The sequence below is a fragment of the Canis lupus genome, chromosome 35 (genome assembly GCF_003254725.2).
Source record: "Canis lupus dingo isolate Sandy chromosome 35, ASM325472v2, whole genome shotgun sequence".
NCBI classification, from domain to species: domain Eukaryota; kingdom Metazoa; phylum Chordata; class Mammalia; order Carnivora; family Canidae; genus Canis; species Canis lupus.
Window position 1 is genome coordinate 7,232,691 of NC_064277.1, and position 22,840 is coordinate 7,255,530.

Below are 22,840 nucleotides of genomic sequence, written 5' to 3' on the forward strand. Positions count from 1 at the left end.
TTATACATTCTGTTGGCAGGCTTTGACAAAAAAAAAAATTCCTAAAAATAACACGGAATTTATCTTTAAATTTATCCATGGAATTTATCTTTATTAATTAATTACAAAAGCATCTTCGTGTACCAAGTAATAGTACATAGATGGGTACGATTTACTTAGTTTGTAGATGCCCGATGAGTGTGTGAATAAGTGGACCCCCTGAAATAGTTCCCTGGAAACACCTGCCCTAGTGGAAGATAGTGCCTACATACGAATAACTGTAAGGTCTAATGTTAAGAAAATAACAAAGAGATCAGTCCTGAAGGGCAAGTGGGATTCTCTGACTCCAGGAACAGCTGTGTAGGTGGAAGACCTGGGGGCCATTCTGTGACAGGTTAGGAGGATGCTTTTTGTTCTGCTCTCTACTCAAGCTCCCAGGGGTGCCCACCCAACCTCATTGTCGTTATTTCAAAGGAAGGAATTGTTGTTGGAGGAGGAAACTGAATCAGAAACACTTCAGCAGACCTTATGGCATATCTCCCTTAGCCCTTTTAATTAATTTCATATGGTCTATCAGAGGGAGCTGGATTTGTAGGCTTAGGTGACCAGCCAGGTTCTAAATCCAGCCCAGCCTTGATTATGGTTAAAGGAAAGATACTACACCCTATACTTAGGTTTTTCCATCTGTAAAATGGGCAGGATCTCTTTCCTTTCTCATATTCTTAGCAGGTGACTTAATGATGCTCCCATTAGTATTTTCTTTCTTTTTAATCAGTAGAAGCAAACAGAAAAGCCTTTGTGAGGCTGGATGTTATGGTCCTTTCATATCAGGGAGAAGTTCCATAAAACTAGGGAAAGTCTGAGGATCCTGAAAGCTTCTTTAAGGCAGAGCAGCCGTCAGAGGAGCTGCCAGTGGAGTGAGACTTTGCTCAAAAACCTTCCATCTCCGTGCTCCCCACATTCTGTTTTCTTCTCTTTAAAATGAGGGTGTTAGTGGTTTAGTGATTGTTCGGGAGTGATGCCTCTTAAAACGCTATTCTTGGGCTCCGACAGCAAAGTCCTCGTGCTCCTTAACCCTCCAGATGCAGGTGGGAGAAGCAGCTGCCTCATTTCCGATGTCACTCTTTTCTGAAGGAAAATCATCCCAGTGTTTTTCTAGGAGTCAGGGCCAGGAGCAGGTATTCTGTTTCAGTTTTATGTGGCATCTGTGCATTTTCAAATAGGACGCATTGAATCTTTATTTCAAGCTTGTAGGTCCTTTTCAAGTTGCTCCAGGAAATCTTTGGGAGTGTCTTAGCAAGAGGGGGGGCACAGTCATCACATATCCGCTGAGCCTGGGAAAGAGCAGGATTGAGGAAGCTACTACCCAGAAAAGACCGTGCCATGTGGATTTTCTGCAAATAACGAAACTGAATTTTTACGGAGGCGGCAGGAAGACTTACTTTCGTTAAGTGGACTTGGTGAAAGGTGGCATGTGACCAGGGTCATCTGGCCTCAGTTACAGGGTTACGGCTGTCTGTACAATGGGACCAGCACCACCCCCCCCTCCTGGTGCAGCCAGCCGCCTTGAGGCTTTCCCCGTGGTTACTTTGATGAACACTGACCTAACAAAGGTTTCCACGGAAAAAACCCTCCAAACATAATTTCCAGAATTCCAAAGCAGTCTTACCATTCTGATTCTATGGGAGGGCTGATTTGAAAGGGGACTGCCATCAGCGCCTTCTCTTATCTTTGTTTTATAGCTGTTAGGAATTATCTTTTTTTTAAAAAAAAAATGGAAATGAGTTATAAATTATATCTTAAGGATTTTAGTGTAGTTTCTTTTGAAGTGGTTTGCTTCAGGTTCCAATGACTTGGCAATACGGAGAGAAGAGTAACTGACCCTTTCGTAAGAGATGTTATTTGAGGAGGGGTTACACATGCACAGTCAACCTAGGAATGCGTAAGTCAGGTTTTCTCTGAACCTGACTTACTTTTTGAACAGGAGGAGAGATGATTTTTTAGGCATAATACTGTCTCTAAAGGCATTTAAATCTAGAAACAAAGGCTACATGTCTGTATTCAAAATGGATGGAGTCCTGAACCTGATGTTTTCAAGAGTGCCTTATTATCAGGTAGCTGGTAACAACACGTCATGAATCAAACCTGTTGTGTTTCCCACAGAATTTCATTAAAAAGGTTCCCATACCCCTTAGATGTGAGGGGGCAGTGAAACAGAAACTTGATAGAAATACTAGGGAGGGGGAAAGATAAAGCCACCGTGGCACCTGGGCCTCCTTTCACTTCCTTTCCTGACTCTGCCCCTTTGAGATGTCTTCAAGAAGATGGAGGAAGCTGCTTGCCGCTGGGGTCATCACCCTGGGTTGTGGCCCTCCTCTGGATTTGGGGGCGGGAGTGGCTCAGCCCCGGGAGTTCCTTCCCCAAAGCCCAGGGCTGGCGCTTCACACTCAGCCCTGTGTCCCCTGGGCTTTCTGGGAAGGCCCGGGACTTGGTGGGACTGAGAATGGGCCTTCCGGGGGCCTTGCCTCCTGCTGCCCCCTAGGCCACCAGGAGCCGCCCTGCCTTCTAGAAGGGGTGCAGGCAGGGGGCAGTAGTTTGGAAGGCAGAGCAGAGGGCGGAGGGGCTGCAGGCAGTTGCCCGTGGTGAGTGGACCAGGCCTGCCGGGGTGGGGTGCAGAGCTTCTTGTCTGGCTGTTGGCTTGGTGTCTTCAGATTTTGGCTGAATTCAGTGAACATCTTCGATATTTTTATGGGTTGCAAATGTGAGTATGATGTGCCTGTACATTTTTGGGGTATTGAATAGACAATCAAACCGAGGAGCCAAAGGCTAGGACAGTTGTTTCACTGATTAACGGAGCAAGGGCCTAACTGGCCAAACTGGGAGTCATTTGCCCAAACTACTCCGGGCAATGAGTTTTGCTCAGTCTGCGAAAAAACATCACTTGGAGAGGTGCGGTATCGGATAAAGGAGCGGAAGGTTCGGGTTCTGCTTTCGTGGGCGCCTCTGTGATGCTGGGAGGAGAGGATGGGAGATGGGAGCCCCTTCTCTCAGCTGCCTGCCTGACTCCTCCTCTTCCTCTCCCGGGGCCCAGGAGCCTGGAGCTTCGGTTTTGAGAGCGCAGGGCCTGGTGTTACGCCCAGCGGTGGTATTTTAAAGCATTTCGCAGTAGTTTTTAGGATTATCAGTCATCACTTGCAGGGTTCCTTTTCATTTTCAAGGGCACCCAGTATAACCGTTTAGTCCCCTTTCAATGGCCCTCTTCACTCACTCAGGGCCCAGTCAGGAAGATTAATAATGTTCACTGATTTACTGTCGCTGCAAAAAAAGCATTAGTTAATTAGACGTTTACACCTCCGTCAGATGGCATTAGGACACCCTTTGTGCACTTTAACTCAAGGATGTTAAAGACCTAAATCTCGGAGCAAAAAGAAAAGAAAGAGAAAGGACAGGCACTTTTCCAGTTTAAGCTGCATGTTGGTCCATGTTAATTAGGCATTTGTCCCTGAGTCTGGAGGTGATAGAAATTGCCAGTTACTGCGGTATTTAACTGACATCAGACTCCCGTCCAAGTGATTCAGTTGGGCCCTGCCTTCTCTCTTAATTGGTGGGAAGGAAAACTCAGGCACACACCCAGGATAAGGAGGAAACTGTTACTTTTAACATTTAAAAATTTCATTCTGGAGGATCTTAAGAACACTTGTGTATTTTTTGTTGTCACTGTTAGCTATGCAGTGGAGCTTTTTAAAAACAGTAACAACAGAATCTCTTCCAAAAACCTCATCTACCCCAAATGATTAGGTTTTGTTAAGTCTTCAGTAAATGAAAGTTTAGTCACCGTTGTTATCCAAGGTCAAAAAGTTATCCAGGGCCCTTATAGATTTATAGATCTGTTTGGCACTGTTTTTTGTTTTTTTTTTTTTTTAAGACATTTAATCTGACAAAGACGGGCAGATCTTTGTCAATCCTACAAATTAATTTGTGGGTCATGGTGCCAAGCAGTATACATTTTAAAAAACCAACATTGGGTGGCCTTTTAAAAGGATGGTTTTGTAGGAGTAATTAGATGAAACATGCTCTTGGAAAAGATTTTTAAGCAACTTCTTCCTGGTTGCTGGGGAAGGTAATTCTCAGTGACAGGAGTTTAGTTTACCTTATTCATGAGCTCTGTAAAACAATTCCAAAAATAATGAAAAGATTTTTTTTTTCCTAACTAGGGGTAGCCTTATTTGACTTTAAACCTTCCTTGCTTTGTCTATGGTTTCTAGCCAAAAGTTCACACGTTTCAGAGCACTTCATTTTCAGTACTGAACTACTTTTTCGTGCGCTGAATGAATGCAATATGTTAACACTCCTGTCCGGCCCAGAATTGCTCGCTGCCCCTTTGGCCTGCCTGCCTGGTACTGGCTGAAAAGGTACCATTGTTTGTTCTGCAAACACTGGGTGATGTTTGTTTCCAAGGTGACTGGTTCTATTGCTGCCCTTTAAGCAAGGGGGGGATGGGGGAGAGAGAAAGTTGGCTTTAAACACCTGAGAGCATCCTGTTCTGGAGACAGTCTGTGTGTGTGTATGTGTGTAAGTTGAAATATTATTTTAACTGAATTAGTGGGAGAAAAGGGGATAATGTGGAAATGTGAGAAAAAGATTATCAGTAAGTTTCAAAAGATCAGTAAGTTCTGATACTTAACTCTGTACTTTAGAGCGAATGTCATGGTAAGAAATGTTAGAATTAAAGGTCTGATCAGACATGAAATGAACCATTTTTACATTTCAAAAAGAATCCAGGGAAGAAAAAAATATTTTAGAGGATAATCATTGAAATGTTAATTTTATGTTTGCATGAAATAGATCTTCAGCTGTTATCTGTAAGCAGCTATTCGGATGAATCAGAGTGTAAGGAAAACTGGTTATTGACCAGGTAGGTAGGCCTTTGGAAACAAGTAAGAGAATGTGAGATATAAAGAGGCTGGTTTCAGTTTTCAGTTCTGTCCAAAAAAAAATTTAGAAAAAATGTTAAATCGTTGAAGCTTGTGTCAAAAATCTTCCAAGAAGATAATAGACTGAAAAGCATCTTTGGTGGTATATATGGTTTATTCATCAGTGAGAAGTTCTTAGTTCAAATTAGAAGGAAAAGAAAATGATTCCTCCCTCCATGGTCCCCCACCCCCTCTCTTTTTTTGTTTTATGGTACATGGATGCTGTTAACAGAACTTTGCCTTTTCACTCCTATCGGATTTAGTACAGTTCATGCGCAGGTTTCAGTAAACATTAACTACTTTTATCAGGACGTGCAGTGTGCTGAATGGTTAGCAAAGAGAGTGTACTGCAAGAGACAGAGGAAAATGAGAGAGTCCAAGGTCATATGGATGTTGAATTTTTAGAGATCATTGAGAATTTAGGGGGAAGACATCCAGTTGCACGTTTTAAATACCCTCTCCTTAGGTGGGCCTACCGCAAGGCTAGCATTTGTGTACCAGGGTTCAAACAGGATTTATAAAGATGCTCCCTCTGCATGGCAGCCAGTGATTCTTAAACGTTTTTACTTTCATTTAAAAAAAAAGGAGGGGGGGGGATCTCAGCTTTCTCCAGGACTGCTAGAATTCTAGGACGAGAGTGTTTCAAGGTCCCAGCAGCGAAGGACTGTAACATTTATCACAGTGACTCTTAAGATCTCTTTCGATTTCATGGGGGTTTCTTTTTTTTGTCCCCCCTTTCTCAGAGCTCATTTGGGACTGATTGCCCTCCCCTAGATAAGCAGTCTGGTCCCCGGAGTTGGCACATTAAGCCCTAAAAGGAGGGCTCGGGTGAAATGCTGCCAAATAGAGATCCAGCACTGTCTTCAGAAGGCCTGTAGGACCCTAAAGCTCCGGGCTCCCCGCGCCCTTTCCAAGCACGGGGGCGGGACTCGTGCCCCCCTCGGCACGGCTGCCCCTCGTCCTCCCGGCCCGGTGCGGCGCGCGGGCTGCGGCGGCTCAGGCTCGCCCCGGCGGGGTCGCTGCCCGGGGGTCCCCGCGTCCGCCCCGCCGCCCGCGGAGCCCGGCTTCGGCGTGGGGCTGCGAGGGGAAGGCCTGCCCCGCCGCCCACGGACGCAGGGCCGTGCATGCACGCCGGGGCCGTGGGTCCTGCAGCCGGGGCGGTGCAGCCGGGCGGGGGGGCGTGCGGCCGGGGGACCGGGGTCGTGCAGCCGGGGGCTGGGGGCCGTGCAGCCGGGGGGGGGGGGGGGGCATGCAGCCGGGGGACCGGGGGTCGTGCAGCTGGGGGCCGGGGGCCGTGCAACCGCGTGGGGGGGGGGGGCATGCAGCCAGGGGACCGGGGGTCGTGCAGCTGGGGGCCGTACAACTGGGGATCCGGGGGGGGGGCATGCAGCCAGGGGACCGGGGGTCGTGCAGCTGGGGGCCGTACAACCGGGGATCCGGATATCGTGCAGCCGGGGGCCGTGCAGCCGGGGGAGCCGGGGGTCGGCTGCTCTCCCGGGGCGGCGCGGGGCCGTGCGGGAGGGCGGCCAGGCGGGGAGGGGCCTGCGGGGACGGGCCGGCGGAAGGCAGCCCGGGCACGCCGCCCCTTCCCTTGGAGGACGAGCCTTTGTGCTCCGGGGAAGCCGCCTCAGCCGGAGCGTGTCCGCCGTGGTCCCGGGCACCCGCCCGCGCCCTTCCCGCCGGCGCGGCGGGGGATGCGGGGCCCGGGGATGCGGGGCCCGGGCCGGGGCCCCTCGGGCCGCCCGCCCCCTCGGCGCCCCGCTGGGCGGCCCTGTGAGTGGGCGGCGGGGCCGTCAGCCAGGGAGGCCGGCGCCGATTGGCCTGCGGCCGGCGGGGGCGGGCTGGGGGCGGGGCCAGGCCCTCCCGGGGGCGGGGCTCCCCCCCTCCCCCTCCCGCTTCCAAGAAGACCTTGACGCGCTCTCCTCGCAGCCCGGCCGGGGCAGCAATTTAATGAACAACCAGACATCTTCAAAGAGCCCGTTTAGTAACCGAGCTCGTTTTTGAAAAGTGAATTCCTCTCAGGAAGAGATTAGAAAGTGTGTGCGTTCCGTGCGAAGTCCTCTCTCTCTCTCTCTCTCTCCCTCCATCCCCCTTTTTTTGGCTCACTTGGGGCCACTTAGCCTGTGGCCACTTGAAGTTTCCAGAACCTGTGCACGGGCTGAGCTGGCCCATTTGCATTCTGTACTTATTTCCCCGCACAAGCCCACCTTAACGCGTCTGGTTTACCTGGTGGCTACTTTCAAACGGAGGCGTGGAGCTGGAGAATGAGCTGCAGACCTAGAGCTGGGCCGAGGACTCCGGCAGGGGGAGGACAGCGGCCCTGGGGTCGCTGAGCCTGCAGACAGGACGGCTCCGCCCCGCTGGGTGTGGGGCCACTGTGGTCTGCAGTGTGACCTGCCTTCTGAGACCTCCTGAGATGGAGGTGCAGGGGCAAACACGAGCCAGCGGGGACAAGGGGCTGCAGGTTTTAATGCTCAGACCTCCCTGCACTTGTGATCGTGGGGTGCGCCCCCCTTTCTCCCTTCTCCCTTCATAATCAGCCTGTTGATAGTAACAAGGCCATTCAGCTGGGATGCAGTTTCTTGATGTTCTTTCTGGACTTGAAGGGCATGACCACTGAGGACAACAGGTGGTTTGGTGACCATCAACCCTACTTTTGATGGCGGAAGGCCGCGTGCCACTGAGGCGCCCTGAGCTGGCACAGTGGATGATGCACATGGCCCCTGCCTGTTCCTCTGTCATGTGGCTGAGCGAAGCCTGTAGTGGCCAGCTCACCGGATCGGGGGCACTGCCGCCCCCATGCCCCCGCGACATGGAGTACCTAGTGACTTACATCGCTCAGACTACTTTGTGACCTGTCTCATGTTTGGTGCGTCACCTTTGGTGACACTCTTGCTAGGCCGCAGCATCCAAAACTGAATTTTAAAAAAAATTATTATCTTTAAATTTTATTTATTTATGCATGAGAGAGACAGAGAGAGGCTGAGACACAGGCAGAGGGAGAAGCAGGCTCCATGCAGGGAGCCCGATGTGGGACTCGATCCCGGGACCCCGGAGTCACCGGCTTCCCCAAAACAGTGATTCTTAAACTGGAGGGAAAACTTTTCCCTAATGCACTGGGGTCACTGGGACTTGGGAGTGCCAGGGCCTACCCGCAACAGGTCTGTGGTAAGGCTGGGGCTTGAGGCCTTTCGAAAAGCTTCCTTGGGGGACACCTGGGTGGCTCAGTGGTTGAGCATCTGCCTTTAGTTCAGGGCGTGGTCCTGGGGTCCCAGGATTGAGTCCCACATTGGGCTCCTCACAGGGAGCCTGCTTCTCCCTCTGCCTGTGTCTCTGCTTCTCTCTCATGAATAAATAAATAAAATCTTAAGAAAAGAAAAGCTTCCCGGGGACTCTAATGAACAGCCCTCATAATTAGCATTCAAAACTGTATTTATAAACACGTTGCTTTTATATTTATGGCTGATGAGACAAATGAATATGTTTGAGCCACTGGGAATTTAAAAAAAAAAAAAGTAAAATTAGGAAATGATATGTAAACCTTGAAATTCTCCCATCTAATGCTCGGGCTTGTTGCATCCCTGAATTTCCGATTAAGGTAGGTATTGTGGTACCTGTGCTAGAACCCTGATAGGCCATCTGCACTGGCTGGTGTAAATGCTACTAATTAATTTTTTAAGAACTTGGCACTCTGACAATCATCGGGGATGCTGAGTAGCTGGTACCAGATGTTTCTTTTGTTAAGGCCATGGAGAGGTAATGTCACAGGGAACAGGGCTGTGGACCTTTAATACCGTGGTGTGAGGCTGTGGATTTTGGGGATGCTGAATATTTTCTTTAAAAAGGGTGGGGGAGGACGTACAGTCTGGTTTCTCCTCGGTCTTCCCCCACCCCCAGCTCTAGTAGATTATCTTATGTAGAAGTGTTTACTCAATTATCATCAGGCCCAGCTCTTTTTAGAAGAGAGTAAATGGTACTTTATCTAGACCCTCTTGGTCCCCATTTTGCCACAGCTGAAGGGACAGCCTGTGCCTCTAACTGAATTCAGTCCTTTCTTCAGTCTTTTAACTGTGGAACAACAGGAAAGTCGGCCGCTCATCATTTCGTGTGCAGACTTTACAGCCTCTGAACAGCCTCTGCTTACGCAGTTCATGAATGCACCATTTGTTGTTTCGAGCACAACTGTTAGATACAACTGGCTTTGCAGCCCACTCTGCCTGAGATCAGAGTACATCACTGTGGCCTCCCCCCCCTTTTCTTTCCTCTTTTTTTTTTTTTCCTGCATAAGCCAGATTTTTGCTTTAAATACCACCATTTTGTCCACAGTACCATTTCTTTGACCCAACTTATATTTTTCAAATGTAAGTTTCAGGAGTAAGGTTTAATTTGCTCAGGCTGTTAGTATAGAGGTTCTGAATAAGTGCTAGTGTTTTTTTACTTTATTAAAGGAGGAGGTTCTTTTTGTGGCGTGGTTTTGCATATACGGTTTTTTTTTTTTTTAATAATCTCAAAGGACCATCCATGTCACTTTGAAATTTTATTCTAAATTGCCTTGAAGTTAGAAAGTTTAGGTTTTTCCTAGGTCATCTTATTTCCTTGTTTTTAAGCTTTATATACAATTTCTTTGTCAGCAGGGATTGCCTTCAGTTTAGAATTAAGAGGAGCTGTCAAAACCAAGCTCTATAGTGTGGTTTTTAGAATATTTGAATATCATCTTTTCAAATAATTATCATTATTTTCTCCTCTTGAAGCTGGGTCCCATCCAAAAAAGATACCATTAATGTTAAAATTTTCATTTTTGTTTTCTCTCACATATGCATTCTTTGGCCTTATAATTATATAGGTGTCATATGTATGTCGTGTATATACTTATGTTGACATTATGCTTTCTTTGCATTTTATTTAATTGTATTTTCGTTAAAAATGTATATTTACATGTTTTTCTGCTTTGCTTTACGTATTTAACAACTGGGCCAAATTGTTACTTCTGACTGCTGTTAGGCCCTGCTCTGGCTGGCTGAGATAGATTTCTGTTAAAATAGCAAACATCCTACAGCAATGAGGTCCACAAGCCTCTGCATCCTGGAGCTTCCAAAAATGAAAGTCATTTGCTGAATATGAAGCAGCTTTCTGTAGTTGAATTTTAAAGTAGACATTTAGGTTTCAAGGAATATATTTAGTTGTTGCCTTTCAAAGAGGTTATAGAGGCCCAGGATCGAATTGGTGTTTTTGTTAGAATTGAGACCCACGAAAGTGTCTAGGGGAAAAAGCATGGTAATGTTTTGTGAGATTCATGCTTTCCTTTTCATCTCACTATCTAGAGAGGGGAGATCTGTCTCCTTGTGAAGATTAAGTCTGCCACCTGAAGAGTCCTTTTGGTCAGTGGATGGAAAGGCTAAGCAGTTACAAGTTCTGGGGAAAACAAGCTCCGGGGTTTCACTGCTTTCAAGAGCAGTTCCCTTAACTTCTAGAGCACTTTCCATTCGCCGTCCTGCAATTTTCCAGCTTGGTTTTGATCTGCACCTTTAAGCTAGGTAAACCCTCATTGGACTTTTCTCCCTGTAGTTTCTTGACTGCCTTTCTCATATGATTAATACGTATGTTGCTTCAAATGGCATTTGAAACATCACCAGGTATTTTCACCAGGTAGAAACTGCTTTTCCTGTGTCAAAACAACCAGTGTGGCTTAGTTGATGCTTCTGTTGCTAAGCAGGTAAATTTCTGGTCTGCAGGCTGTCAGATTAACCCTGTAAATGCCTAATGTCAAGCAAAAAACAAGAAGAGGAAAAAATCTTAACTAGGTGATGCTTCTCTCCCTTACGTGCGGCTTTGTTCAAGTGCATGACATCTGGGCCTCGCTCACCCCAGCCGTCCACTCACAGGTTGTCAAGGGACCCGGCCTCAATATTTTGTATTTTTGAGGGGAGGAGGCGAAGTAGGAGGTGGAGAAGGCTGGAAAGTTGGGTAGTATCCAGGGGGATGACAGCCCCCGGAGGAGCTGGTTGTGAAGACGTCATACCATGTGATAAAAGTATGGGTTTCAATCCAGTCAGTAGTGGCTTTAGCCTTTTTCTTTGGGACTTTTCTCAGCATGTCTGCCTTAAATTGTAGTATGGTTGTGGGGAAAAGAAGAGGGAAGAAAGGGGTTGCTGTTTGCATCCTTTTGCCAGAAAGGAGTTAACAGTACATACCGCAGAACAGGTTGGGCAAGACTGTTAAAGCCAGTGATGAAGCCTCTCCCCCTCCCTCCCTCCCTCCCTCCCTCCCTCCCTCCCTCTCTCCTTCCTTCTTTCTCTCTCTCTCTCTCTCTCTCTTTCCTCCCCTGTTCTCCCTTTCCTCTCCCAGGACTCTAAAACATCTTCAGATGATCCCCCGCTCCCCCCAGCCCCTCCCCATTTCAGTGTCTGGCTTTCCCTCTCCAGGGCAGAGCATTTGATGTGATGAAAATACTTTCTGGAGATGAGGAGCCTGTGGGAGAGGCCTCAGCCATGCCAGCTGTTTCTCGAGAAATCGATGGCCCGCTTGTCTGTGCCCTTCACCATGTAACATAGGCCCCATTCAGCAGAGACATTCTTCTGCGTGCATTTACGCCTCTGTGGGACTGTGGGGTGGGCGGCCTGTGGGGGGCGAGGGGGGCTGGGGGTCGAGGTCGGAGTGGAGATGTGGAGGGCAGTGAGGGAGAGTCCCTGGGCTCTGAGTGCCAGGAAGTCATGAGACATTGCTCCTTGGAGCATCTGAAGTTTGCTTGGACTCAGGATGGGGTAGCTTGTGGCCATAAATGCAGAGAAGCCGAGCTCTCGAAAGGCCCGTTCTGGTCTGATATAAGTTCTGCGTGGTGTTTGTATGTGATCCCTCCGTAAACATACCATATATAGTCATGCTGGAGCTCACTATAACACGCATCGCAGGGGAACGGCTCCTAATGCACAGATCCTCGGGCACTTAGAAGCAGGCTCAGGCTATTTCTGGTGTGTCATGGCTTTTTCTTTTTTCTTTTTTTTTTTTTTTTTCTTATTTGGAGGGAGGAGGAAGGGAGCTTTCTTCCTTCTTCACACTGTTTGAAACATGTTTCTGATCCTAGTGCGTCTGGCACTCTGAAAACTAAAGAAACTGCCCTGTCATGTGAGGAGAAGCTGAATTCTCTTCGTACATCTGTTTCAGGATAAAAACCTGGCTTTTCTTCGTATCTTTAACACCACACACGTTTTGTGTTTTACGGTCCCCGGTCTTCAGCTGTTTGTTTTTGGAGCATCTTTTAGCACCGTGCGCGAGGGGAGCCCATCCTCTGTAACGTGTTGCTGGGGACTGAGGGGGGGCAGAGGAGAAGGTGCTTTTGTGCACCCCGGTTTCCTGTCTGGATCCTCCCCGAGCTGTGCTCCTGTGTTTGTGACGCTGCTGCACGCTCGGATCGCCAGGGCAGAGCACACACTTCTCTGCAGAGCTCATGGCAGCGGCTCTCCGCTTGGCAGGGTCTGTGGAGCAGAGCACAGAGGAGACGGCAATAAGGGAGAAATGCAGTGGGTCTATTTTTTTGTTTTGCTTTCCCCCCCCTTGGCATACCTAGGATACAGCCCTTCAGCTTGTCGAAGTGAGCAGTGGGAGGCATTTGTGGTTCAGATAAAGAGACCTCTTCCTTTTCCTCTTATTCTCTTGTCCTTCCTTCCAAAGGCTATTGCTTTTCTTCCCAGGCCACATGTATAGATAGCCCTGGAAAGAATGGTGTTTTGCAATGCTGGAATATTTGGGTCTCATGTGGAAAGAGACAAGATGGGCACTTTCTTTGCCTTGTTTTCTGTCATTGGCCTCATCACAGTGAATTATATCTGCCCGTGTGACAGTTAATTGTACCATCCTTCCCGTTTCTTAAGCTGATAAGCCCCTTTCTGTCTGTCTCCATCAAGCCTCTTTGTTTGAGAAGTTCCTAATGCAGTAGAGGAACAAAGTGACAGTTTTCTTATTTACTGAAGTCTCTAAAGCACATTCATTATGCTCTTTATCAAATCTTTTTTTTAGAACTTTATTCCTTCAACTTACATAATTGAATTGTTCCAAGTAGGACAAGTGACTGATAAATTAAAACTTCCTTAAAAAAAAATCAGTGAGTCCAGAAAAAATTTTTTAAATTTTTTTTTAAGGCTATGTGTATTTATTTCAAACTATTAACTGTGCTTGGTAGATTGTATTCAGAGTAAGACACAGGTTTTGCCAGAGTACCAGTCGGCCGTAGGGAAACAGCATTTGATTAGCTAGCTAGTATTCAGTCGACTTAAAAGTAATGTATCCCTTATGTGGAGGTCACTTATTTGATTTTTTTTTTTTTTTTTTTTTAATTCATGAGAGACACAGAGAGAGGCACAGACATTGGCAGATGGAGAAGCAGGCTCCCTGGGGGGAGCCCGATGCGGAACTCGATCCCAGGACCCTGGGTTCACAACCTGAACCAAAGGCAGATGCTCATCCACTAAGCCACCCAGGCGTCCCTTATTTGACATTCTTAAGTCCAAAATATACAGCTTATGAGTGAGGGAGAACAAGCAGGGTGTGTGGTTTGGAGAGGGAGGATGCTATGCAAAATGAAACTTTCAAAGCCATGCGGGTGTAGGAAGCCTTGGTACTAACACTCCTACCCTTGAATCATGATGATCCTCTAGGCCTGCACCATAGCATCATTTATTCCTAATGTAAATATGGCCCGGAACACCCTATCTCCCATTTTCTCCCATTTTCAAGTCAGGAACAAATTAGAGGCCAGAGTTGGTGCTTGGGTGGGCGGGGGGGAAGCCATTGGAAGGAAGGATGTATTGCTAGCACCAGGAAAGAAGAATGCCAGCAAAGGGGCAGAAGAAGTCCAACAGCATGGCTGGGTCACGCTGGGCTTCATAAACAGAGGAGAGTCCTCTCTGTTGCTTCTTACGACGACGTGTACATCCACAATGATCTCAATAAAAATTTCAGTTGAAGAAGAGCATGGCTGACTGAGGCCGTGTGGTAGAAGCAGAATTGAAATAGGAGGGATGTTACGCTGGTTTCCGAAGGCACCTTGTGTAATGGTTGTTCACTGTAATGATCCTGAGTCATCGTCCAGAAGAGTTAGATTAATCATGTGTTGATTCACCATGCTCCGCTTAAGGAGATGGGGAAGTTTGAAAGATACTTCAGAGTGATTTACACCAGGAGTTTTATATGGAAAATTAATTTCTGAATACTACCCCCCCCACAACCCCCCGTAGTGACGCGCAGCTGCTTTATGAGTTAACGTGAAGTGTTAGAATTAATCTTCTAGTATATTCGTGGATATACTAAAATAGTATTTTGCCTGAATGTGGGAAGGGGGAGAGATACATTAACAGAATCAGATGATGTCCAAGTACTGTGACTAGGTTGTTCATCTGTATTACTAATGTGAGTAGTTGTTCTTTTGTATTTTTAGCTGGAATAATAGAGAAAATGTCCTGGATTTTTTTTTTTTAATATTTTGTTTATTCATTCATTAGAGACACAGAGAGAGAGAGAGAGAGAGAGAGAGAGAGAGAGAGGCAGGGACACAGGCAGAGGGAGAAGCAGGCTCCATTCAGGAGCCCGATGTGGGACCGGATCCCAGGTCTCCGGGACCACACCCCGGGCCAAAGGCAGGCACTAAACTGCTGAGCCACCCCTAGGTCCTGGATTTTTAAAAGACCCTCTATCTGGTGGGTACCAGAGCTGTCCTAAGTGCCTGGGGGGACACCTACATAGTCTCTTTAAAAAGGAGCTCCAATCACTTTTTTGTCCATTTTTATGAGTTTGCCTTTGTTTTATTCATTAGTCTTCCACAGGTCATGTCTGTGCTCAGAATTGATCATGTCACTTGGGAGTAGCGTCTGCATGACTTTTTTGGCCAGGAGCAGCAGTCTCCTAATTTGAAAAACTAAATGCTCACTTGCCAGCGATTATTCCATCTTTTATTAGATTATTTGTTGATTTCCTTCCTCTCCACAGCTCCATTTTGCAGATGGAGACTACCGTGGCACCCCATGGTGGTAGACCAAAAAATCTCTCCTGGCATTGGCATTGTTAAGAAAGAATTTGGGGGACATTTTCATGGAAATCCCAGAATTGAAAGCCCCCACCCCCACCCCCCACAGCTAATACCTAGTAATGGTTCTCAAGCATTTTGATTTTTATCTGCATGTGGCATGTTGCCAGGGTCTCAATTTTAATAATCACACTCCTAAGTACATTTAAATTAGCTTCTAATAGTAGTATATCTGTTTTAGTCTTTTGTGCATTTAGATGTGCTGTAATGCAGTTAACCTGACTGAGGTTGGTATAAACTTCTCTGCTTCTGAATCCGGTCAGTTTCATGATTTTTTATTTTGCTAAGAGAAATTATTCCCTTTGAAAATGTAATTAGTTTTGTAATTTGGTCTTCGGAGTGTCCCTGGAAACTCTGCCTCCTGATTGCCATGCTGAAGGTGGAAAATATTCTCTTCTGGGTAGACGTTTGTGACTCCTGTCAGGGAAGGGAAATAAATGTACACGAACTGCGAATAATAAGAATGAGTTCTCTGGATGTCAGGCTCTGACAGCAGATGGAAAAGTAATAAAAACCGTTACTTCCCAGGAAGCAAGGAGCAGGTCTTGGTGCTGACTTTTTGGGGTGGGGAACAGCTCAGGACCGCTGTGGGGCACAGGTTGTGCCTTGTCCTGTGTGATAGAACCTGTGAAACCACCCGGACATACCTTGCGGGGCTTACTTGAAGATGATGGGCTCACAGCATCCCCCGAGTGGGCGGGCCTCAAGGACAACTGTTGAGAGATTGGGATGATGGAGCTGGAGGTGCTGGGGAGGGAAACACCCAGGCATAGATTGGAACAGCTGCTGGCTGCCTGGAGATCAGCCTCCATGAATCGCAGGCTCACAGAACTCATCTGTGGGGCTGGAGGCTGACCGTGAAGAAGGAAGGGGACAGTTTTCACTTAATAAGTATTGTGATGCCTCCAGAGCACTTTAATGGCATAACAGAAATTGGGGCACTTATTAGCATCTCAGTCCATAACCTTCATTGTTTGTCTAAAAGCTTCCCTCCCACCCACCCACCCCCCGCATAATCCTAATCTTTTATTGAAAATAAACACTGGGGGTCTGCTTTAAAAGCTGACTAAAATGGCTTTTATTGGCCATCGAGTTATTTATAAGGCTTGGGTGGGGTGTGGTTGGGGAGACCCAAAGAGAAGAATTTGATCAATTGATTTAAGGTTGTTGGGTGATTGAAATGTTACTTGATTGCTGGTCTTATCCAGGATTTTGAGATTTCAAGGAAAAGTGGACAATGCCTGCTTTTATCCGAGGGATTTGAGCAGTCATATGATCAGCAAACCAGCACCCCCACCCCCTACCCTGGGAGCAGGAAGCAGCAGTCTCCCAGCCCACGAGAGGGACCTGCAGGGCAGGGCGCGCGGGATGTGCTGGTTGGGGAGTCTTCTAGCCAAGAGTGGTTTGGGTCATGGCCTAGGTGTATGTAAAAGTTGCACATTGCAGGGACATGCATTTTATAGCCTAAGATTTCTTGGGATGCCAACTGGAGAGGCAGCCGCGGTGAGAGCAGAGGGGGGAGACAGCTCTGCTGCTGAGCACACTGTAGTTCCCTTGCATTCAGGGGAAGGTGGCCCCCAGCCTGGGGCAGCAGGATTGGGAGGACCATCTTGTTAAGCAAATAAATTCCTCACGCGGGGACAACGTGTAGAAGTCTGCAACCACAAACCTCTCTGGGCAGAAGTAAATGGAAAGGGCCTTTTGGCTATATGAAGCATAGTGTTTATGAACCCTAGGAGAAATAAACTGAGCGAGTTAGACTGCAAAAGTCCCATGCGATCGCTTTTATATGGCTTTCATTTTCTAAATGTGGATGTTCTATTCTGTTTCTCTTATAGATGCACACACAGTAACTCTGATTTGAGGACATAGTGGCAGCATCATAAAATCAGTTCTAGGGCGTTTCCTGGTGTCTTCCAGGACAGTACTAGCAAGATGGGATGCTGACTTCCTTTAGTTCTGTGATGATCATTAATAAATCCACCTGTTATCCAATGACACATTATTCCTGTTCTCTCCAGTGTCTTGGGAGAGTGTCCTCCAGTGTTGGCTCCTTAATGAAAAGTGAAGAAGTAACCCTGTTTTGGGGGGTATATGTGAGACTGTTGGTTTCTCTAATGTCTTAAACATAATATGTCATGGTTTTTTTTTTTTAGAGAGATGTCTAAGTTTTCAGGTTTTCATATTTTAAAATGACTTTTTCAGATCTCCTCAAAGAATGGAAAGAGAAAAAGAAATCCATTCACCCAAAAAAAAAGAGTTTGCTGAAGAGCTTTGAATGTTGGGGCATTTTTATTATTTTCAATTCTGATTTTACAGCCCAGTTATGTGACCAAATAAATTACATGAGTGTTTACCTCCTTTTTTTTTTTTTTCCCTCCATTTTGGCCACATGGAAGTACCTAAAGAGATGGAATGTGCCACACCCCGAGAATGAGGCACTCTAGGGGCCTCAGAACTTGAGAAGCCAAAAGTAGCAGGATCTGTTCATCTCCAGCTTAGCCTTTGCTAAGTGGGGAGCAGAGAGCCACTGAGCTCCTTCGGGATGAGTTTTAATATGTGTGTGTGCATATACCCAGGGGGGTTGCTCTCCTCTCTGTAGAAAGAGCGAGGGAGGATTCTAACCAGAAGTCCCCCCACCTTTGAACTTGTCCTCACAGAGGACCCTCGAGAGAGGTGCTCTTTTGCTCTTTGTACCAGCAAGGGCTCATGTGATTCTATTACAGATTTTTAAATTCTCTTTCCCCAATTTTTTTTTAAGTTTATGTATTTCATAAATGTTTTAGCTCTTGTTGTTGAGCTGCGTGTGACGCTCCTTTTTGGCTGTGTGTCTGGCATCTTTAGTAGGAGATGATAATTTTTATGACGTTTGATTCCGCATTTCCCGGAAAGTAGTATATTGTGGGCAGCTCATTACTCATTACCTGCCTGTTAAATTGCACATTTTCCTAGGTTGACTAGAAATTGCATCTTTTTTTCTTTCTTTCTTTCTTTTTTTTTAAAGAGTTGTTTTTTGGTTAAATGGTGATGCTTTTACCTTAAAGAGATCACCTTCTTCCATTTGGGTGAAATACATTATCAGTTCACACAGGATTTAATAAATAAAATTGAAACCCTTTCCTCTTGGCCTGCCTTTTAGAATCAAGGGATTCCAGGAGTGTAAGTGTGCACATACTTGTTTCATGGGGCTCTTGATCCGAATCCTTCAGTGTATTTACTGTTCACATTTTCAGGACTTCTTAGCGTAGTTAGCTTTCTAAATTGTTGGCAACTATTACATAATCATGTTGCAATGAAGAATTTTTAAATTTGGTGAGAAAGAGATCCCAAATGGGAGGTTTAAAAAAAAAAAAAAAAAAACCTCCTCTATTTTGATGAATTGAAATGAATGAAAATAGGGTAGAAACCCCGGCGAACTGATATTATAAAATACTTCACATCTGTGTTTGATAGGTTGTACTTAATAAGACTGGTGTGGAGGTTCTTTTCATAATGACTTGTCTCCGGTTAGACTCCGCTGCTCTCAAGTATGAAACTTTAAAATCTCAGTGGCTCAACCCACGAAACGTCACTTCTCGTTCCTGGGAGACTGGTGCAGGTGTAGCAGCTCCCTAGCGTGGTTCCCTTCCAGGGGGTGGTGCAGGGATCCAGGCCGTGCTCATCTTTTAGCTGCCTGCCGTCACACATACTTCCCGGCGGCCAGAGGGAGGAAAGAACTAGAGGGTCTCACAGCAGTGTTAAAAAGCTTCAGCCTGGAAGTGACGCAGGGCATGTTGGCTCACAGGCCATTGGCCAGAACCTGTGGTTGGCCTGCCACATGCCCTGCAGAGAAGTTGGGGTGCTAGGCGACATGGAAGAGCACATGGCTGTTCTCTGAGCAGGACACTTCTTCGCCACGGGCGTGTTAGCCACTCTGTCTTATTCGATCTCCTTGAAGCTTACTGTGCACAGAAATAAACTACGTAAGGCTTAGGCCTGAGATGTGGAATGTAAGGAGTGAACCGTGCCACCCGAGCAGGCTCTCCCAGGTGTGATCCCCCGGCCCGCAGCATCAGCACCGCCTGGGAACTCGCTAGAAATGCAGGTTCTGGGGCCCCATCCCGGACCTTGTGGATCAGACCCCAGTTACAGGAAGCTCTGTAGGTTCACGCTCAAGTTTGAGGACCATTCCCTGGATGAACGGAATGTCTTTGGCACCTGTTAAACTGATAATTAGTGAATCAGCCCTGAAGTGCCGACATGCCCTTGCTAGTGTGTTTGTGCAGGAAACGTATGCTCAGGGGTGTGCACGTGTATGACAACAGCAAGCCCTTGGAGAGTCTGCAGTAGATGCCCCTGACTGCGGTAAAGCCCTTCAGAGATCGGACGTGCCTCTCGACAACCATCAGAGGAGGAGACTGAGGCAGAGGGAGGCTCCGTAACCGGCTCAGGGCAGTGTCACAAGATCAGGCCACCTACCACGGCTGGCAAGCGGAAGAGGCGGGATTTGAACCCAGGAAATGTGGCTGGCGAGCCCACTCCTTAACTGCCGCGCAGTTCTGCTGGCTGGTCCCCGGGTGGTAACCCCCCGGGCCCTGCGGCCGCCCTTCTCTTTTTCTTGGAGACAGTCTGTCAGGCCCAGCAGGAAGTGTGGCATGTCGGTGGCAGTTCCCAAGTGTGAAGCCCCCTCGCCGGCAGCTTCGGTCGTTGGTGGTTGACGTGTGCGGCGGGGGCCGGTTGCTGGGGATGCATGGCTGGGTAGCAGGTGCCCAGCCAGTTAAAACTGAACAGTGACGGAACGGGGCTCGGGGGGCCAGGACCCAGTGGTGGCAAGCCTTCTCCGAGTGAGGCGGCCCGGTCACACCACCAGAAGGTCTTCTGCAGCTAACCCGTGTGCAGCCTTGGGCCACAGGAGAGATTCTTCTCGGGTCCCTTGGCATTGTCATCCTCTGCCCTCTGAGATGCTCCTCTGAGGCCTCACTCTGGGAAGTGGTCTGAAGAGCTTTCCGTTAAGCTCCCGTGACCAGGACCTGAGTTTCCAGCAAGAAAACATGTTGTTCCTTCCCAAGAAAATTGATGAAAGGGTTCTCCTCCTTCCACTTGGGGAAACTGAGGAAGGTGGTAGCCGGATCTGACCTTCGAAGCTTGAACTGATGATGGAAAAGGATTTTCCAAATGTCATTGAGAACTGTTTTCCTAGCGGTTCTGTGCCCTTGCATCCTTTAAAGGTTGTTAATGATTAACTGCATTTTCCTCTTCCAGGTGGGTCTGTTATTTGTCTGGTTGAGGTGTACTCTGCTGGCCCCTGCACTTCTTGCCTCCTTTGTCTCCCCTGCTCGGCAGGCTGGAACCGAGCCGGCTCCTTGGCAGCCCTGCCCAGGCCGGTACCAGCTTTGAGTCTAGGTAGAGCATAAAGATAGCATCACCCCTTTCGGTTTTCGTGTTGGCCGGGAACAGCTGCGACGCTTTGTATAGCTCTGAACATAGCATTTCATTCCAGAATTGCTGAAATTTTTAGTTTTCTGCAAGCCGGGGCTTAACCACGGGGTTTTTCACATTCAGACTTAAGAGTCTAGAATTTTCCTTTGAGAAACAGTTGCATATCTAGGAGTTTGGTAATGTTCAGAGAGAGATGGGGGCGGGGTGCTGTTTTGCATACTTTGTTTTAAAGATCCCGTTCCTTCTCTCTCTCTCTCTCTCTCTCTCTCTCTCTCTCTCTCTCACTTTAGATGGTTTAATTTTCTTAGGTACTCTACCAGAGGTGTAGATAATTGAAGTAAATCTGGAGTCAGATCTAAACAAAAGAAGAAAGAACTGCCCTGAAAAGAGCAACTGAACTCACGCTAATTGAATCACAGGGCCCCGTGCGCAGATTTGCCCAGACCAGCTTACCCTGGGGCAAGGATGGGGGGACCCCTGTGCTGGTGGAGGGATGTGTGCCCGTAATCACCTCCTGCGAGTCCCATGCGGGTCTCCTGGCTGCATCCTGGGCTGAGCGGCACATCTGGATTGGAAGTTCAGCCTGGGGGCGGGGGAGTCATGAACGCCGTTTGGGGTTGGGCGTTTGGAGATGTTTTCCCTCCCCTCGGAGACCTGGTGGTACCCTTGGCGTTTGTAGGTAAAAATCCACTTGTCTCACCGTTCAGTGGCGCAGCCACATGCACGAATTGGGCACCTGTCGGAAGACACTTGGCAGGCTGGCCTCAAATGGCTGGAATAAAAGATGCCACCATTCGAAATAGCACGGTTTTCCTTCCTTCTCTTTAGCCAGTGGTCCAGAGAGGGAAACAGGATGCCAGTCTCCCCCTTGCGTAGGAGGCCGGGGTTCTAGGGAGCAGCCTCCCTGCTCCTCAGAGCCCATTCTTGTTCCAGAGCGCCTTGAGATCATGATCACATGCTTGTAAATACCTCAGGTAGCTGAGAGCCACCCCCCCCACCCTGTCCCCATTCAGCGTCATTGTCCCCCTGCTGTCCCTGGGGGTGGGGGGTGCAGAGGCTGGCCTGGCTGCTGGGGAGGCCTTTATTTATCTGTCATTGTGCTCCCTCCCACCAGCTCCCTGGGGCCCTTTGCTCCTAAAACCATCAATTCCCCTTTTCTCTTCCTCCTCCTCACAGCATATGACCCCCTGCCTGTTTGCTTGACATTACTAATCAGTAAAAATATTTGAGTGCCTACTGTGTGCTCAAGATGAAGCTCATCCAACTGTGTTTCCTTGCGCTCCCTCCCCCCCCAAATGGTTTGGCTCGTGCTCTCTGATCTTTCTAGGCTCTGAAGGGTTCAGCGCCGTCACTGCTGCTTTTCACATTTATTTGGACACCACACCCTGCTCCTTCCTGGGGACCTTGTTCGTGCCAGCCCTCTTTGTCTACACACGTAACCCCGGTGTTCACGTTCCACGTGGGACCCTCTCTGCCTCCCGGCTCCCCTGGCACAGGCCTCTCCTCTCCGTGCGGGGTGGATCCCCTGTGCAAGCTCTCACCTCTGTACTAAATCCCCTAGCACCCAGACCTGCCCTTCTGATCCCTGTAATTTCTTCACTTTCCAGGGGTCTCAAAAAGCCCTTTGCCCTACCGCCTTCACCCTAGAAACCTTCTTCCAGTCACCAGGGTAGGGTGGGCGGCAGGAAACGTGGCCCGTGGCGAGATGTACCCCCTAGCCCCTGCTCCTCCATTGTATATCCAGCCTGCCTCTGTGTTTCCTTTGTTCCCATTTCCAGTCGGGCCTCCCTCCCCTGCCCTGCAGTCCCATTCCATGTTCGAACAGGTTCTCCGAAAACTGACATCATCTTCTCTGCCTACACGGGCCCCGCAGCCCCTGCCCCCCGCACTGCACCCCCACACGCCCTCTGACCGCAGCGCCTGGCTCTGGGGCTTCTCGGGGTCCCTTCTGCATGTGGGGGCTCCTTGCAGGGTCTCTCCTACCCCTCACACCCCTCTGCTCACGCATGCCAGCGTTTCCCCCCTGGAATTAAAGTTAGTACAGCATAGACAACGCTTGGTTCTCTTACCTTCTCATAGTGGCTGCTTTTTTCCTCTCACCTAGGTGGTAAGCTTCTAGAACAACCCCCCACCCACCCACACACACCCCAGGTCTGCTGGTAGAACCATAGTTACCAATTGAGGTGACCCACAAATGCATTTTTATCATCACGCAGCATTTGGGGGCCTCGGGTGGAGTGTGGTTTCCCTCCAGATGGGTTGAAGGGTGATGGCAGTGCCCATTGGTTCATTTTTTTTTTTTTTTTTCAGACAAATTTGTTTCGTTTCGTTGTTAACCTCTGATCTGATGGCTTGAAGACCAGGAGCAAACTTGGTTAGTTTTTACCTTCAGGGG

At 48.1% G+C, this 22,840-nt stretch overlaps 1 protein-coding gene and 1 long non-coding RNA gene across 2 annotated transcripts in view; one reads left to right on the forward strand and one right to left on the reverse strand.

Annotated features, from left to right (window-relative positions):
• RREB1 (ras responsive element binding protein 1) overlaps positions 1 to 22,840 on the forward strand; it is a 176,092-nt gene that overhangs the window by 63,621 nt on the left and 89,631 nt on the right.
• On the reverse strand, positions 495 to 4,550 carry LOC118353393 (uncharacterized). Its single transcript, XR_007408484.1, has 2 exons — positions 1,422 to 4,550; positions 495 to 1,313 (listed from the first exon to the last, which is right to left on the reverse strand). It is a non-coding gene; the product is annotated as an uncharacterized LOC118353393 (long non-coding RNA).